The 17,968-nt window shown below is 38.9% G+C and overlaps 2 non-coding genes across 2 annotated transcripts; one reads left to right on the top strand and one right to left on the bottom strand.

Annotated features, from left to right (window-relative positions):
- Nucleotides 1-202: 202 nt before the first annotated feature.
- On the top strand, nucleotides 203-366 carry LOC124156684. Its single transcript, XR_006864386.1, has one exon. It is a non-coding gene; the product is annotated as a U1 spliceosomal RNA (small nuclear RNA).
- Nucleotides 367-1,452: 1,086 nt separating this feature from the next.
- LOC124156683 lies at nucleotides 1,453-1,616 on the bottom strand. The gene has a single exon (XR_006864385.1). It is a non-coding gene; the product is annotated as a U1 spliceosomal RNA (small nuclear RNA).
- Nucleotides 1,617-17,968: the final 16,352 nt, after the last annotated feature.

Here is a 17,968-nt window from a genome sequence, read left to right as displayed (position 1 = left end):
GGCAATAAGCGATTGAATATACCTTAACTGATTTGGGTGCTGTGACTATAACTAGGACAAGTTACTTAAAAATTAGCTTGTGTGAATGATGATTTGCTATGGCATGCACAAAGGGTGGTAATATTGAAAATATTTGGTTTGCTAGTCACAAAGCAGTTTAAGGCGAGTATTGGCTGGTGGCGCAGGTGAACCCCTCATTAGCATACTTACCTGGCGTAGAGGTGTAACGGTGATCTCCAAGGCCGTTCCTCCGGGACGAGGCTTGCCCATTGCACTCCGGGCATGCTGACTCCTGCGATTGCCCCAAATGTGGGTAACTCGGGCGCGTAATTTTTGGTAGTAGGGACTGCGTTCGCGCCGTCCCTCAATAATTGGTAACCACGACTAGTACTATTGGCAATCATCGCTATGGGGTGACTCCAAGCATGCTGCAATCATTCTCGCCTGTATCAGAAACGCGCTCGCTTGCCGGGGACAGGGCAAGCACATTAGACAACGATTTATTACAATAAACTATTTACTTCTTTATTAATACTTTACTTAACATCAGTCAGTATTAGTCATTCCAATTGTAGGAAGTCAATAAGAAAAGTACATCTACATAATACCGTGCGAGCCACCTCTAGGGTGTTTGGCAGGGGGTGATCAATCACCAGCATGCAATTGGACTCCCACATGCACACCACACGGTCCAAAACGTCACGCATACTAACAAATTATACTACCACATGCTGTTAGAAATAATAATAAAATTAAGAAACATGCATTAATTTTTACATAGGTTAGTAGGCTACATCTACATCTACAAATTACCCTGCGAGCCACCTCTAGGGTGTTTGGCAGGGGGTGATCAATCACCAGCATGCAGCATGCATTTGGACTCCCACATGCACACCACACCGTCCAAGAAACGTCCCGTATAATAACAAACTATACTACTATATGCTGTTAGAAATAGAATATAGAATAGAAATTCAGAAACATGCATTATGTTTTACATAGGTTAGTAGGCTACACTACAAGTCATGCAATCTATTTACGCGTTCTATTGCTGCCGTTATAATCTCTTATTCTAGATTGCAGAACAGACAGATTCCGAATGTCATTTTTTCCACGATCAATAAGGGACCGTGTGGTGTGCATGTGGGAGTCCAATTGCATGCTGGTGATTGATCACCCCCTGCCAAACACCCTAGAGGTGGCTCGCACGGTATTATGTAGATGTACTTTTCTTATTGACTTCCTACAATTGGAATGACTAATACTGACTGATGTTAAGTAAAGTATTAATAAAGAAGTAAATAGTTTATTGTAATAAATCGTTGTCTAATGTGCTTGCCCTGTCCCCGGCAAGCGAGCGCGTTTCTGATACAGGCGAGAATGATTGCAGCATGCTTGGAGTCACCCCATAGCGATGATTGCCAATAGTACTAGTCGTGGTTACCAATTATTGAGGGACGGCGCGAACGCAGTCCCTACTACCAAAAATTACGCGCCCGAGTTACCCACATTTGGGGCAATCGCAGGAGTCAGCATGCCCGGAGTGCAATGGGCAAGCCTCGTCCCGGAGGAACGGCCTTGGAGATCACCGTTACACCTCTACGCCAGGTAAGTATGCTAATGAGGGGTTCACCTGCGCCACCAGCCAATACTCGCCTTAAACTGCTTTGTGACTAGCAAACCAAATATTTTCAATATTACCACCCTTTGTGCATGCCATAGCAAATCATCATTCACACAAGCTAATTTTTAAGTAACTTGTCCTAGTTATAGTCACAGCACCCAAATCAGTTAAGGTATATTCAATCGCTTATTGCCAATTTTTAACACTTTTACGTCGAGTTCCAACGCGCCAATTTTCGAAATTCGCGACACACCTGGCATGGACGGTTTAAAGTTTGCGGATACCTTTATAATCAGGGTAGAGGGCCAAAAAACGTTTGGTATATGAACTTCCCTACGTTCCTTACACGCTCTTAACAAGATTGATATTCGCTATAACATCATCGGCGGCTGTGTGAAATATTTAGATTAAAAATCTGGCGTAAAAAGTGCGTCTACTATGACTATCACGGAGTGAATACACATCAGCCGTCTTAGCACAGTTTTAGGGCCGTTTTACATGGGCTACGTCTTTGCTCAATCGGACTTATGTACGAAGGCGCAGTCAAAATTTCGTCACGTAAAGCGGTGTATTGCTAGAATGCTAGGTACGAGATGGCAAAAGAGCCCCTACTCTAATTCCAAGCTCGCATTCTCGCAATTTCAAAAATGTTTTCAGTGCTGACCTGCGCAATGACATGCCCCGTGTAAAACGGCCTTTTGGTCATATTTTTGCCAGTCGAAGACTTTATACGTGAACCTACATGTATGTCCTTTCCGACAGACGACCCTGAATCACCCTATCATTTTTTTCTATCCTTTTCGAGGGACGGCTCCAGCGATCGCTCCAGTTATGGCGGAAAAAATGGCCGTTTCTCGTGATCAATTTCCGCGATGGCTCGAGGGATGGAAATCCCATCCCTTTGTCCATCAATCGGCACGTCTCCTTTCTCGTCGCTGAAACCATCGTTAGCACCGTCCTTCAGTCAATCACAGCTCTCGACCGTTAACAGCTATTGTAACCATAGGCGAAATTTGGGTAAGAGGGCACGTTCCCACCCCCGACACTTAAAAATAGACGAGATTTTGAATAGAAAACTTCTTATGGCGCGTTGAGCACTTTCGTAGATGCGTAAAAGACTCGCGTCACCGTCACCGCTACTACATATATGTATAATTGTGTATATTCTACATAAACACAATATATACTCGCTATATACACAGTGCTTGTGGAGGGGTACAAACCATTAGACTCGCATCACCGTCTCGTACAGGAGAGTGTACTCGATACAAGAATAGTGAAGGTTGGTACTATATAACTCAATTTCTTTTTATACGTTCAATTTGAGTAGCTTATTCGAATGTTGTGCCATAAAATTAATTTATAAATGTGAAGTGTTTACAATTATATATTGTAGAAATATAAAAAAGGAAACACGTGGAGAAACATTTTTGAAGTGAAAACTTCTTATGGCGCGTTAGGCACTTTTTTCAGATTGGTAAAAAAAAACTCGGAACTCGCGTGACCGTCTCCTCAAAATCGTCACCGCCTCGCTGTTAACGAAGGAGAGGGAAATAAAAAGAGAAAGAGCTCGTTCCTCATGGATGAAAATATATTCTGAAGCAGAAAGGATCGCTACGTTTAGTGTTGACAATAGTAAGTTGATTTCGTTCACAGCAAAAGTTATAAAAAATATTTTCTTGTATTTCGGCTAGTAACTTTGCTTTTCCAAGTTTATATTCCTCATCCAGTTATTAGCATAGTCTTCTTGTACATTGTTAACATCAACAAACGTTCAAAATTTTTAAAATAAAAAATTCTCACTTCCAACGGCAGTTCCACGACTGCCATGTTTTTTATTTATTATTATTATAATTGCGTTCGTTTCTCTTTGTGCATTACGGATCCTCAACAATTTAATTGCACATTAATGACCTACATCTGTAAATAAAGAGAGTATTGCGCACAGTAATTATTTTATGCTGTTTTTATTCTCAAATATGAGAAGACCTTTGTGTCCCCCCGACCCCCAAACCTTCCCCCAGAAAAAATCTGGATCCGCCCTCGATAGTAACGCCACGCTTGTAGGTTAATAATTGAATGACTGCTTTAAATACGGAATATGACGGAATAAACGATGAAAAACGGGACTGTGGGAGTGGCCTTGTGATTCAATGATGATTGGTCCAGCGATCACTGTTGTTATCCCTGAAAACCTATTGCAGGAGCTGTGAATCTGAAGGACGGAAAAAAATGATGATGTGATTCAGACTTAAGTCGTTGAAATGTATCCTATTCATCGGCCGAGGAGAACCTGTGTTCTGTATTACAACACTCGTTTCATGGTGAGTATTTTTGCTAATTCAAGCTACCACAGATGAATAGCAGCATCGAAAGGAAATCAAAGCATTTTACACGATAACAGCCTAAAATTATAAATTTCATTCGACAAGTATACCTACTCATGCTTTCTAAAAAAAAGGTGACCAATTCAGCGTTCGCCAACGATTCGAACATCTGTACTCGGCCATCACCGAGGATGAGAGGATATGGAGGAAAATTCTGAGGACTACTGTTTGGGCAGGGTCTTCAAACTTTGGCCCGCGGGCCCCACCCGGACCGCCAAAAAAATCCCTGCGTGCTGGCCTTGAAAACATGACTATCGCACGGCTGGTTCCGCTTAGTTATTCAAAGCTGGGGAATTAGTCTTTGGGGAAAATTTGTTTGATGACCAATTTGAAATCAGTTCTTTCAACTGGCTCATCTAATCTCGAACCCGATTTTAATGAAAATTTAAAGTCAAAACGACTGTATCATTCGTCACACTTATTTGGTTGCATAAAAATAAATGCAGGGATCTATTTAGTTTACTCTGATTTTTCCAACAAGATATTTTCTTATTTTTCCATGTTCATACTCTAATTTTCGAGGAAATTAAATTTCTGGCACTGATTTATTTTTTTCATTCCCTCATCCCGCATATATAAATACATAATGTGGCCCTTCTATTGAAAGGTTTGAAAACCTCTGGTATACGGTCATGGCTAGGAGTGCGGGTTAAGGGTGGCGCCCTGCGCCGCAATAACTAGAAAAATATAAAATATGATGAGTCGTCAAGGTGGCTCCGGTGGCTCTCCAATGCAATTTTTTATTACTCCACGTCAAAGAACAATGTTTGAAGACAATTGGAGAATATCCAAAAGCCACTGGTATCAGCAGACGCATTGACGCCGAGAGGTATTGCATACCACCAAGGAGCAGTGGAAAACGGTGACTGCCCCCCGCCCCCCAAAAAACGAACACCTTTGTCTGCCCCTGGTATTGGTCCTCTCAGGCTACGTCAAACCACACATGCACGAGTTTCCATGATTGAAATCCTAGATTTTAGCTTCACCTATCCAAATAATGCAACCATTATTTTTTAGTTGTCCAGCTTATTATAAGTACACAGAGCAAAACACAATATCAAGATATTTATTATAACAGGGGTCTCAAAACTTTTCAAGTTAAGGGCCACGTTATATATTTCCCACATTAATGAGGGCCCAATGAATAAAAAATTAAAATAAAACAAACAAATCAGCAATTTAATATCCTCAAAAATTAGAGTACAAACATGGAAAAATCAAATAATATATTGTTGGAAAAAAATCAGGGTGAACTAAATAAATTCCTGCCTTTACTTTTATGCAACCAAATTAGTGTGACGAATTATACTGTCGTTTTCACTTTAAAATTTCATTATCATCGGGTTCCACATTAGATGAGTCATAATTAGTCATTAAGAATTTATTTCAAATTGGTCATCGGACAAATTTGCTCGATATTTATATTTCACATTGGTCCGAATAATTCCCCAGCTATGAATAATTCAGCGATGCAATAATTATTTTTTCATTGCCAACGCAGGGATTCGTTTGGCGGCCGGGGTGAAATTATGTGTCGGGCCAGATGTGACCCCCGGGCCATAGATGTGACCCATGTATTAAATAGTATGCATTACAGACAAGCTCAATTAGGAAATCAAAGTGTCGCTCAAGGAAATTGGCCTGTTGTGACACCATCGTAACACAAATCCCTAGTGTATAGGTGAGATTTCCCGATGTATAAGGGAACTGTATTTGAAATTAAACAAGAAAGTCGTTCACTCAGAGGCGAAATTTCATATCATCAAAAGAATTCGCGAGACGGTAGTGAAAGATAAGTTACGAAGGAAAAACAATCTTCTTCATTCAGCTTTTCGCCTTTAAAATTAAGATAAAAAGACGGAAAAGATATGGGTCTCTTCACTTGACAAAATCTATCACAGCCGAAAATTGAAAATAAAATTCGTATGCCGTGACGTTAACTGACGGCATTCACGTCACCGGTGACGTAAGGAGAGTCAGCGAACTCTGGCGACCATCTCAAAGCATTTAAGGGATACCTTACGTCACTTCTATAAAATACATGCTCCAATATAAAGGGAAAGGTGAATTCATCGATATTCTAATCGATGCATACTCATAGTATAGGGAAGAAATAAGGAATCCTTTATTTCCAATAAATATTTTATTTCCACAGATACGATGAAAACTGACAAATCAATATTTTTATTAAAACAAGGAGGCGAGTATATGATGTTCCAATATTATTTCTTGCATTCCGCTGTAGAGATCACATCATGTCTGCTCTCAGAAATGAAATATTTGATTTTCCTTGAACAAGCAGGCTTTAAAACTTGACATCAGCCATGCTCAGTCGAAGTACATCGGTTTTCCAAAATATGGGCATTCCCGATGCCATATTGCGCTGACTTCACCATCCTGAGCCATACATTCGTTGGCGCATTTCACCAGGAACATTCCCTGAAATAATAACAAAAAACCTTTTTTAGCATTTTGCATTTTTAAAAAAATTCATCGATCATAGCAAGAATGAAAAACAAGAATGCACATAATAATTGCACGAGAAATACGCCGATAATCTGCATTTTATATTCATATGGATAATAAATCCATTTCAGATTCGTTCCAGTCGTAGTCCATGAAATACCCTTAAATCCAATTAGATAGTATATTCGCGGAACAACAAGTGTCATTAATTTTTCTAAACAGTTCTGACTTCATTGATAAAAGACAACCTAAACAGAATATTACATATAGAGTACTAATAATTGAAAACAGAATAATACATATAGTGTAATGTTAATTGAAAACAAAATGTCACATACAGAGACTAACAACATCAGAGAGTTCAAACACAGACGCAGAGGAGTATCAAGAAAATTTACTTTCAGGGTCCGACCGGCATCATCTACAACGAGTTTTTTTTAAACGCCACGAAAGGGTCTAAGCACATTAGGCTCTTCAGCCTTCGGGTCATAAATGGAGGTGCCATGAGAATCACATAACCTTAATTGCAATATTAAAAATATGCCATTTAATCACGATGAGAAGGATCGGATAGTTAAATTGGAAGGATTCTCGCCAAAGCGGGGCCAAGTGGCCAACCCCTAAATCCCCGCCTGATTGGACAAGGCACTCTGACGTTCAAGGTAATAATTTAAAAAAAGAGGTGAGCTTGCATATGAAAACTTAGTTTGGTAGGCTTCCGAACTCATTTTACCCATCATAGTCATGAGAACACTTCTTCCGTTCAGAGTTAAACTAATGTATAGAATTCGAAGATCCCAACGAGATGCAGAGTAGTTTGAACGTACTGAAACATGGGCGTACCATACATACACATACTTTGGATTATATATGTAAAACATACTTTTTTCACGTATGTATACGTTACATATACATACATAACGTATACATACGTAAAACATACTTTTGCTTGTCGGGGGGGCAGCTGCCTCCCCCCTATAAGCAAAAGTAAATTTAGTTCAAAACGATAGTTTAGAACAAATTTTATTTATAACCAAGGAAATTGATATTAAAATAAAAATGTTTTTTTCCAGCAAATAATTTTAAAACTAATAAGGCGCTAGAGTAAATTTAGTTGAAAACGAAAAAAAAAAACTGTTGAAAAATTTTTCTTTACAACAAGTTTTTTAGAAAGTGTTTCAGCAGCCCTGAGGATGAGCCCCAAGTCGGAGTTTGAAACGTTGACCGTTATGGATAAAGTAACCCGGTGGGAATCCCGAGAAGAGTTTACCCACATCATTCGCCGGGAATGCATAAAATCATATTTAATAAAGCGCTTTCATAATTTTCTTGAAATTTTGGTTTCCTTAATCTTTTCTGGGTTACAACTTGAACGACCACGGCTTGCCACCCTCGAGTTTTGATCCTGAGTACGCCCTTGTACTGAAATAATGAGGTCCAATGAGGGAAGACAGTACAAAGTGCATAAGTTAAAAGGACAGAAATTAAACCCCCGAATCGAGTAATTTCACAAGAGAAATCCATTTCCTAAGAAAGATTACCCGAAAACCCCTCCAATTTTTGTCGAACTGAGCCCAAATACGGCGAATACTGTTTTGTCGCGTCTGCAATGTAGGGTAGATATTAATGTTTGCTTAATCTGGTCTCAAGTGCGTTTCAGGTATTAGCAATGCCTTTAGTTTACGTATTAAGTAGTCAAAATTGCATTATTATTATTAGTATTGCCAATAACAGCCAAAAAGTAGTGAAAATGTCCATTAATTCAACCCTAAACATTTACCACAGTAATGCTAAAATTTATTGAACTTAATTGACTTCCCAAGTAACATTGACCGTTGGGCCTCGGTTGGGGAACCGTAGTCACGGTTGGCTCATTGTGGGTGGATATGCCTACCAAATTCCACTGTTGGCCCAACGCAGATATTGTTCGTCGGCCCAACGAAAGGGTTTATGCTGTTGGCCCAACGGAAATCCCCAACGATGGCCCTACGAAATGAATTATCATTGGGCCACCGTTGGGACATCATAACATTATAGTACGATTGCATACGTTGCAGGATACGGTTCACATGGTTCTCTAGCAACCTAACAACCAAAACTTGTTTGGTTGTTAGGGATTGCTTTTATATGTTAATCATTCACTATGTCTTTGTGATAGCAGTTAAATAAAATAATTCGAGTGCTTCTAACAAAAATAAGTCATTGACCTCATTTGGTAAGTCTTACAAAACTGGCATTCCTAAAATCATGTTACCTTAAACAGATAGTTTCGTGGAATTTTAAACTTTTCATCATTAATTTAGAGAGATCGATATGTATATTTTTTTCAGATTGTGGCATATCTAGTATCAGTGGAAGTTTTAATGAAAACAGTGTTTCAATGGACAAAGTGAGTGATGTAGACCTCTCTGAAGAGAATGAGATTGAATTTGTATGAGTATAAACCTAAATAACATCTGCACAGTTATTATTTTATGGAAAATACATCAACTATTATACTCAATCAGTGTTTCTGTGACTCCTATTAATATCCCTAAATCTTGCACTCATTGTTAGCCATATTCTACATATCCTTTTCTCCACAATGGCATCAAATTCCATTTTGCTTTATTTATTTCTTTCATTATCTATCCAAATCTGCATGTAGAGGTCTCATCTCTCTGGTATCTTAAATAAACATTGCTCATATGCATTTGATTTATCAAATTTTACTTTTCCTTCCCATATAATTTCTTGAAGTACCTATCCCCAGTCGAACTTGAATTTTATTTCATTTGCTTCTTTAATTTTCCAGGTTAAATCATATTCCATATTGTGATTCCTGTATCTTTCATTGCGTAGTGATTGCCAAAGTCGTATTCAATTATCAGTCCATCATTTTAGGCTATCGTTGGTTTCAATGATTTTAGTTTCTTTTAGCATGTGAGGACGTTAACCCTATACAGAACCCATGCCCTGAAAGACCTCTATGGTACATCGCCTTGTCTGGCCAGTCAGGTGACCTTTGCAGAGCTTGAGTGTCCTTTTTGATGTACACCAATGATAGACATCTACATTTGGTTCATGGGAAATCATTAGGTTTGCTGTATACCAGATATAGGCGTCTACATTTGGATCGAATTTGGTATAACGCTAACTTTGTACTCTCAGTAGGGATGTATATCTTATGTAGCTTTTTATAGAAGTTTGCCCAAGTGTTTTAAGCATGTTGATATGATATTTATAATAAATATTTCCATCAGAAAATTTCTTATTAATAACATTTTGTAGCTGATAGTTGTAAGAATTTTTCTTATAGAAAAATTTTATAAGAAATTTTCTTATGTAAGAACAAATTATTGGACATATTTCTCATAAGAAATATGTCCAATTTCTAATAAGAAATTTTCTTATAAGAATTTTCCAATAGGGGGGGGGGGGTTTAGGCGCAAGTAATACTTAGCAGTGTGGGAGTATTGCATACCCGCCAGGGAAAGCAGGAGTTGCGGGGTCGTCCTCCAGGAAAGTTTTAAGAACAATGGTTCAAAATGGCGAGTTTTACGGCTTTCTGGGGGATATTTGATTAATCCTAACACTATGCTATAATTAATCTAGCATTGTGTTAGGATTAATTAATTTATAACTGATCCAATTAAGTAAAATGGACTAAACTTAAAAATTTCGTTACCGAAGACCAGAGAATAGGAATTGTGAAGGCAATTGAATCAAATAACTCAGGGGTGTACATCTTGCAGTGTGACAAGGAGGGTTTCTTTGAATTACCTCTTAGAAGTGGTACCATTGGTATATTTGTAGTAAAAAAATTAGTACCTGGATGCAAATTTCAGTCCACCCAGATTTTATCTAAGTGTGTTCTGTTGCCCTATGAAGAAGATGGACAGTTTTTGTGTGTGCCAAATTGTAATATAGAAAGGTGCTGATGAAATTTTCCTAATTTTGTCCTAATAAAAATTGTCCTAATTTGTGAAAATAAAAGCTGGGGACCTTCTGAACTGATATTGATTTTTTGTTTTCCACTTTTAACCACTGTAACCTTACTTTGTCCCATAGCATTGATTGTTAATGTATTTAATTTCATTTTGATTTATAGGGAGTTAAAGGTAAAGATTCTATCTACCGGTATCGTATCAAGTGAGAAAGTAAATTAATTTAACTTTCATTCTATAAAAATGAGAAATGCCAGTAAAATATAGCTTTTGTTGGGAAACGGATGGCAGAATGTAAAAGGGCCAACGGTATATCGTTGGAGATTTGTTGGCCTTGGGTTGGGAATACGAAGGCCCGACTGTAATGCTCTGTTGGCCCATCGTTGGGGAATCGTTGGTTGGGATACGGTTGGCGAGGTGGCCAAATCATACCATGGGCCAACCGCTGTGTCCCACCATCTGCCAACAGAGGGCCAACCAAAAATGTTACTTGGGTTTAATCTCTTATACTTCTACATTAACACTTTAATTTGAATTGAATCAAGCGTTTTTTATTATATATTCAAATTGTTTTACCCCAAACAATCTGAACTATTTTAATAAGATAATTAATTGATAGAGCAACCCTTGGACGGACAACCAGGCAACGAGACGCTTCCCACTCCGGCATCTCCAGCTTCAATGATTAAATGATGACCAGCGAAAGAACTTCCGTGAATTTCATAACTCAACGGCTTAATTACTTGGACGGGCTTTACCCTCGCAACTTAAATTAGCATTCAGGATGAGGGAAATTACATGGTGAATTGAAAGGATTCAATTACAAAATATTTGACACTATTATACCGTTAAATTAGAAAAAGGGACATCGGTAACATTGCAAGTCGAAAAAGAAGGGGTCTGTCGTAGTGACGGAAATTGTTTCAAATTAATATTCACTACAAATGCTTTCCTAGATATTAATCTATTCTACTGATTTATGTTTCAGCTAAACAAGTAAAACGAAGTACCTCACATGACATGGACTGGATCGATAAGTCAGCAGCAAAGGCCATTAAGTACTATTAATTACACTTCCACGCTAGGGAAGAAGTATTTCGCAAAGCTCACCGCCATCCTGATTCCCATTTACGCTGTTCCCCACCATGTTATTCACGATCGCCCATGCAAGGGCGTTCCCAGGATCATAGATAGGGGAGGGGTAAGGCATGGTCTAGGTGGGGGGGCAAACCAAGTTGTGACATTAGTTTATGAGATTAATTCCTTGAAAAAAATAGTTTTATTTTAGTTACATACCTTGTAATACATAAGGTTTTTCGTGGGTTTAAAGGAAATTTGTTGAATGCTTTCGTTTCAATGCAGTACCTACTGATTTTGCTTAAAGACTTTTGCGATTTTTGCTTCTGAGGGAGGCAGCTGCTCCCCCCCCCCCCCCCCCCCCCCCCTGCCCTTCGCTGGGTACGCCCATGCGCCCATGAACAAGGTGCAGTCAATTTGGCCAGTAAAAAACTTACCTTATAGCAATAATCACAGGTAAAGATACAGATGTCTACGGGATCCAGATCAGGGTGAGAATTCGCTGGTTTGCCTTCACAAGTCAGTATCCCACCGCAGACCAGAAGGAAGAGTGACGCGAAGGCGACATGTTTGGACGACGTTGCGGCTGTAACTAAAGCGGAGAAAGGAATGAGTACAAGCATAGAGTAGTAAGTGCTACTCTGTGGTATAAGTAAGAAACATCTTAACAAAAATACGGATCGATAGTAAACACAATCAACTTAATTAATAGTGGAAAATTTCCCCACAGAGGTTAGGCTCCTTGCACACACACCGATTTCAGACGGCTGCACGGTAAAAAAACCGGCCGATATCGGTGGAACGCAGCTTGCACATACGCCGGATTTGAACCGGTCAAATGATCACTTGCTTGACTTTCGTGATCCATGGTGGCAATGTATGGCCGCTAGCCGGCTTTTTAATCGGTGGCGGTGCGTGGGTGGTCAGTGCGCAATCTCCCCTGCCCTCCCATTGTTCACTATCGGAATGTGGAAGGCTAACATTTTACCGCCCATCCTAAATAGGCGTGTATGCAAGGAGCCTTACACAATTTTTTTGGTTAAGATATATTGGATTCATCCCTGAAAATAATTCAGGATGCTAACCTTTCTCCATCCATTAATGTAATGCTAACGTAATAAAGGCAATTTAATCGGCAAAATCATGAGTAATGATGGCCTGACGAAAACAACTGTCGAAAGACAAGAGGACGGGAAGAAAGGCAAAGAACGGTCCCCAATGAGTTACATACGAAAAGAAATTAAAGATGTTAGAGAGAAGAAATAGGTAAACATGAAAAGTTTAGCAGACCGGAAAGCGAAGAGACTACGTCCACGAATATTGCAAAAAAGCATCCTCAATATTTCTTCTTATTGTGTTGTCGCCCACCGCGCATTTAAATGGGTTTATAAAAGTCGCCACTAGCGTCGCTGACAGACAGAGTGATCCGACTTTCACGGGTAAATAAGGTAAAATTAAGGGTGTCAACCGAAATTTATATGCGTGATGATGTTATTTTTCAAATTCATAACTCTTCAATGCCATTCCTCGCAATCACAAATATTTTACTGCGAACTATTGGAAAAAAGTGGATCGCATAGCACTCATCGCCGAGCCGCGGACATTTTTGAAAAGCGATTAAAATGCGACCGAAGTGGCAACAGAAATTGGCCTTCTATGAGAGGGAATTGGGCCTCAAATATGCAGTCCATTGCTACGTCTAACCAATCATAATATTGATGACTCATAGTGATGATGTCTGGAATCACACGCCATTGTAATCATAAGAACTTCGGCGCATATGAGCAGAGGATAGGTGCACATCTCAAAGTCTCTTTACCACAACTTCCTCGTAACTATGCCTCCCGGAGAACAGCAAAGAAACCTTTTTTAACCGCAGAGAAAGTCACCAAAATGGAATAATACATTTTTACGATTATTCCAAACATTGCATAAAAATGAAATTTCATTACTTTTCTTTCTGCATTACTTGATAATGTAGCATCTCAGGAATTCGGAGCCCATACATTTAAACAAAGGTAATAATTAGTCGATGAGGTGTATTTGATGTATTCTTTCACTCACTAAATATTTTATCAAAAGTTAATTGCTTAAAATAATTACTTTGTTCGCAAATAAAAATCGTTAGGATCGTACATGTAATATTTTACGGGGACAGCCTTATCAATTTGCTGAATTAAATTACTCCGTTACCTACACGAATACAAAACAATACATGCCTAATGAATGTGAGAAAAATTAAACTGTGGCAGACAATCTCGCACAGGTCTAATTCCAAAATGGATCATATAAACTGACGGCAGATTTACGTCTTGGAGAAATCCGCATTCTCACTTTGATCCAGACGAGAGAAGCCTTTTACTCTAGTGTGCACCTACTTCATTCACAACACTTCATAACTGTAAACCAGCATTCAATTAGGACACTCATTTCACGCACCTCACATTTTCGACGCGAGTAAGAACTAGTTCACGGTTGCCTTTGACTCATAGCCTCCGTTCTTGGATAAGCACAACGAAGAATTTGCAAATACCTTTACTTAAATGGCATGAGACCATGCTAATTTTCTCAGTAGGCTATGAATGAAGGTTACGAAGTAAGCACTGCGTACGAGTATAGGAATCTTCCGCGCCCATCATAAGTCTTCGGAAGCCACCAGATGGCGTATTTACCGAGAAAGAATCTTGGAATAATAACATGTTGATACCTTGTATAGCGAAAATGAAAGAAATGCAAAATAAGTTATCTTATAAAATAATTTTCAAGTGCATGGAAACTATGCAAATCCGAATTTCAAGAGCAAAACACGCAATGGTTACAATGTTTCTTTCACGAACACGCCGGCTGACATAGAAATTTTCAAATTTTTCTACACGAAGGGGCTAAGTGAAACAGTAACATCCAAAGTTGATTGAATGTGAACAGAAAAGGACTCGATCATATACGGTGATGGAGGATATTTTATTCTCGTGCGGACGGAGTACTTATTCTCCTATCGAAATGAGGGTGGCTATCAGGCTTTGACAATGTGCGGATAGTAGCAACCACTACGTCTCACCGGTAGTTCGCGAGACAGGATATCAAGGAAAAGAAAAATAGGCACAACGGATGAAAAAAAAATTAAGGCAGATAAAATAATTTTTGAACGAAGGACTAAAGCGATTATCTGAAAAAAGGTACCCGTACACGCAGAAAAATGATGCTTGGACTGATGAATGAGAAACCAAAGTTCTTTTGCCTCATTAATAAGAAAAATCAAACTTATCGTAGACATTATCCAAAAGGAGAATTTGAGCAATGATGAAAAAAATTGTGGAATTTTCATCAGATGAAAATGATTATCGATACCTGATCCAAATGATAGAGCGACTGAACAATTAGTTTGAAGAGCCACTATTTGTGGCATAATTAAGGACCCTGGAAGCAAAGGGGAATACATAGAATTTTTTCAGGTAAGTGGAGATAACGGCTGATGGGGTACACGATATTGTTGTAACCAAGAGATATATGTAAATCACTGAATGTAAATGTAAATGCTTATCATTGATTCACTTGTATCCCTTTCCCACCACGGTATTTTGTACCCCACCAACCATTTATCTGTACTTGCGGAAAAGTTTCTCGGGTTTTCCACCGGCTGATGTTTTCCATGTCTCCCACGCTTCGAGCAGCGACTTGCTGTTCGTCATCAATAGGATCTTCTGAATCTTCTTCAGGGGGGGTTCAGGAGATCCCCTAAAGATGAACAGCAAGTCGCTGCTCGAAACGTCGGTAGACATGGAAAACATCAACCGGTGGAAAATCCGGAAAATATTTCTGCACCTAATACGCCGGGAAAACCTAAGATCATACATTATCTGTACTTATATAAAAAAATAAAAAATCGCACTTATCCTCCTAGCCTCCTAAGATCCTCAATTGTTTATTGCGAGTCTAGTAAGCTCTACCGCTAACGGACTAGTAAGGAAGAACGACTTGCCAATTATGGGAAGAAAGGAGAATTAATCAAAAGCTTGAAGCAAGCCCAGGCTGGCTCTTGATTACCGAGGGCGAATGGATAATGCCGCTTGTAATTACACGCCAATCAGCTCCAGGCAAGCACATACCTGAAATCGATTTCCGCGAGAAGGAAATTTCTCTCCAGGGAACGCAGGCGCTTGATCTTAAGGGAGAGGTTCCATATTTAGTGCAATCCTTCCTAACCAAGGTCTTACCTCGCATCCAAACCAAATGATTAACATCCTCATCTTCGGAAGATGGGATATTTAAGGCGTTCAATGCTCATGAGGATAATGTTATGATAGGAATATCGCAAAAGAGACATCTCCCACAGTCACCGACAGAACTTAGGGACAAATGAGAGAAAAATAACATCCTCTAGCAAACATTCCGTTCCGGGCCTCGGCAGCGAACAATTTCTAAAATTAATCCCCGAGATACTTAAAAAATATTTACAATTATTGAATACCACCGAACGCATTATTAAGGAAATAAAATTCGAACTGCATTCAATTAGGAGGGCAGTTATCATCTTCCCGAAAAAAGTCATTTATAAGGGGAAATTGAGAGAAAAATATGCAGAGTAATTCGATCTCAATTAAACAATTTGTAATACTCAAGGTATTCGAGAGAAGAATGAAAAGAAGACAGATGAAGGAGCATTATAGACGAGGTAAGGTAACTGATAAGACAAATAGGAAGTTGAAGTGCACGCAGAATGTCTTAACTCGCAAAACGAGAAAACTTAAACGATAAATGAATTGGCGAATACCTTTAGAAGTTATGAAAGTAAGTAGTGAGAAAATACTAATGCGAAGAGTGAGAAGTACTCTTTTTCAACGAATCGCGTTACAATAATTATTGTTGTAAAATCTACCGGAACCCATCAGATCAGTTCCATGGAATGTTTCTTCAGGGAACGAATTTGCATAATGACGTCGCATACGCTCAGAGTCGTCCGCGTGGCGAAATGGGCCGCGTGAAAACTTTCGTGGTGCGTGATGGGCCATTTGACGACTTAGAGAGACATTCGCCGGATGAAAATGAAATGCCGGCGCTAGGTCTTCTTGGACCCCGGGCATCAGTCACCTTAGGGTAGGTCCTCCATTTACACATTAACATCAGTCGAGCCAAAGGATCAAAATCACACTGAATTCGAAGCATTAAAAGAATCATGAAAAAAATTATTACTGATAGTCTCGATCCGAGACCCCCGTACAGCAGTCGCATTTTTATAACAACTAGACTACGGCGTAAGTTTTTGTATTTACGTTCAAAAGTCAGTTAAATACAGCAATAATGATTGAATTTTGGTTACCATTTTAGGAACTCCAAATTTGATTTTTATTCATAAATATTACACGAAATACTATTAGTGGTAAAAGAGTAATAAAATTGTATTGTCATCAAGTTCTGACCTATCCTGTAAATTTCAGCGCTCTAGGTAATCAAGAAGTGGTCGAAATTTGAGTTGCAAGATTTTCCCGGACAGACAAACAAGAAAGCGAGTATAATTTAACGTGGTAAAATGAATTTTACTGTAGAAATTCGACAGAACGACCAAAAATTCCAATAAGCAGGAGAGTAGTGGAACAAGAACTGCATGGAGAAAAATAAAAACATAAAATGCACATGGAGTATGGAAGTCTGGACTGAAAACAATTTTCTAAGGATCTAGGTATGGTATAGGAAACCTGAGCCGTCACATCGTGGAAGTCCTTTCCGCTAGAAAAAAGTAGAATTTGTACCATTCCACAATGTTTCTTTTTAAGATTAGGGAATGGGAAAAATCGCCGAAAGATACCACAGGTGGTTGGCGGATTAAATAGCATGACAACTTCAAGAAAACAATAAATTTAAGGCAATTTTACACGGCAGTAGATAATAAGTGAAATGAAACTCCAAATTAAGAAGATAATGAGTTAGCTGTAATTAATGGAAACTTATTTTGATGGAACAAAACGTTACCCTTAAAGAGCGCATCGCATAAAGTTTTCGATGAATGCTCGATTTAAAGTTTTTAACCTACGCCAAGAAATATATGAACAGGTGGTTATCTGAAATGAATTCTAGCGGAGGAGCTACTCTCAACCGAAGTTGGGATGGACGACTGCCGCTCAATTGCAAGTAAACGTTGAAAAATGACTGAGTAGTCGCGATGTAATGGTGGATAATAATAAAATTTATCACGGACCAAGTCAAAAAAATCTACAAAGGGAGAAGATTCATTTGTGGCTCATAAAACACCTGGTGGGAATGCAAAAGGTACGAGTTCGAATTCCGATCAAGTCAAATGATTTTTCGTCTTTGAAATTTTCATACTTTGATGAGTTTTTTCACAGACTCATTTTTTGTGATAATACAGGACATCAATTTGAAGAGATAAATTTAGAATTTAACCCTTAGACTGCGGGAACTTTTTTTTATGCGTTTTGTGCGGTGACTGCGAAAAAATGTTTTTTAAACGTTTGACCATTGCTCGACTACCT

The sequence above is a fragment of the Ischnura elegans genome, chromosome 3, assembly GCF_921293095.1.
Source record: "Ischnura elegans chromosome 3, ioIscEleg1.1, whole genome shotgun sequence".
NCBI lineage: Eukaryota > Metazoa > Arthropoda > Insecta > Odonata > Coenagrionidae > Ischnura > Ischnura elegans.
This window is presented reverse-complemented; position numbering and strand designations above follow the sequence as displayed.